At 57.0% G+C, this 1,670-nt stretch overlaps 1 protein-coding gene across 1 annotated transcript in view; it reads right to left on the bottom strand.

Moving 5' to 3' along the window:
* LPAR1 (lysophosphatidic acid receptor 1) overlaps positions 1-1,472 on the bottom strand; it is a 124,727-nt gene extending 123,255 nt beyond the window's left edge. The window contains 1 exon segment of the mRNA XM_023753288.1: positions 1,340-1,472. The gene's annotated coding sequence lies outside the window, so the exon portion shown is untranslated.
* Between the last annotated feature and the right edge of the window lie 198 nt (positions 1,473-1,670).

Below are 1,670 nucleotides of genomic sequence, written 5' to 3'. Positions count from 1 at the left end.
CCCGCCCCCAGTTTCTAGTTACTGGGAGCTGGAACAGCCGAGACCACCAAACCCCTCCATTTTCCAGATGAGGTCACCAAGACAGAGAACGCACTGCCCTGACGGGCTAAGGTCGCACCACTAGGGGACGCCGTGCTGGCTTGAATGATGACAACCCAGTCCTTCTGCCCGGCCCCTCAGTCCGTGCCTTCCCGCCATACACTGCTTCTTTATCTTGCCACTTGGCTTCTTTATCCTCAAGTTAAACGGTATCAAGAAAAGCAGCAACCTTCACATACTTACAATGCCGATTGTTGGTAACAAGTTTGTATTGGGGGCAAATACGCTCACTCCTACCCGGATTTGGAGAATCAGGGGCTGAAAGGACTAGCCTAGCCGGCATAGAGTGAGTGAGGAGTGAGGAGAGAGTAATGGAATTTAGTTCGGACCAGACAACCATAACTCCAGTAGACACCCTTTTCTCACAGGGGCTTGCTCTTCTGTTTGACAAGGGACTATCTCCTTCCGAGAACTGATCGGTATTCCCAGCGCAGGGAATCCCTTTCACCAGAATTGCTTTGACCCTCTCACTGCACAGTTAAGCTTACTACGCCTGGCAAACGATACTTACTCAAGTAGGTGAAAAGCACGAATTGGTAGAGCCTGAAGGAATAGAGGATTTTGCTCTAATTAACTGCAGTTACATGTTTTCAATGCTCGCTTTTGCACATATGTATCTATTTCAATGGGAAGCAACGCATTTATACTGGAGTTTTAATAAGCGAGCACTCGCTGGAAACCCACGTTTACGAAAAATCCACAGATTTCAACAAAAAGAAAAAGAGAGAAAGAGCAGAAGTAGCGGCAGTGAGCAACACGGGGGGGGGGGGGGGGGACGACTGCGGGGAAAAAAACCCTGATGCCCCCTTTCCTACACATAAAAGCAAATGGCAGCAAAGAAAAACAAGAATAAAATTAAATCCATTCAACACAGCCCAGTCGTCCTACACAAACCAAGCGAGCCCGTTTGATTTCAAAACCACCATCTCAAAGCCAGGTCCCTCCCTTGCCGTAGATTTTCCAGTGACTTGCTAAGCGTGTTTGCTAAGCGGCTGGGCAGAAACTGAAGTTGAAAGTCCGCAGCCCGAGACGGACTCCTGTGCTGAGTTGTCTGTGAAAAGCAAGTGGTGCGGGAGCTCCCAGCTGCGGGGTGCGAGGTACCCCGGCGGTCCCCGTCCACCCGGGCGAGGCTTTGGGGGGATCTCGAGCGCCCCCCGCCAGACTTCCCGCGCCCCCCACCCGGCCCCAGGTAACCCAAGGCCACCTCCGTGTCCCCTGGGCGGGCCCCGGACGCACTGACCTGGCCGGGGGACAGGAGGGCCGGCGGCCCGGGCGGCGGCGGCAACTTCCCTCCCAGGGCTCGGTCCACTGGCTGTTTGGGGAGGCCCAGGCAACCTCGCCTCCTGCAGGCCAGCTTGCAGGCAGCACACCCACCCACACCCGACACAGGCGCGCGCACACCCACCCGCGCACGCCCACACGCACACTGGCACACACAGCCACAAAGCCCGTCTGCGGGGCAGCCGATCGCGCCTCCTGCGGTCGGAGGCGACTCCGCGGGCACTGGCTCCGGGCCCAGGGGGCGCTGTCCCCCCGCCCCGCGCCCGCCCCTTTACTGCGCGCCGCCTGGA

Source organism: Myotis lucifugus, unplaced genomic scaffold (genome assembly GCF_000147115.1).
Source record: "Myotis lucifugus unplaced genomic scaffold, Myoluc2.0 scaffold_43, whole genome shotgun sequence".
NCBI lineage: Eukaryota > Metazoa > Chordata > Mammalia > Chiroptera > Vespertilionidae > Myotis > Myotis lucifugus.
The sequence above is the reverse complement of the archived record's forward strand: the minus strand, read 5'-3'. Positions and strand labels throughout refer to the sequence as shown.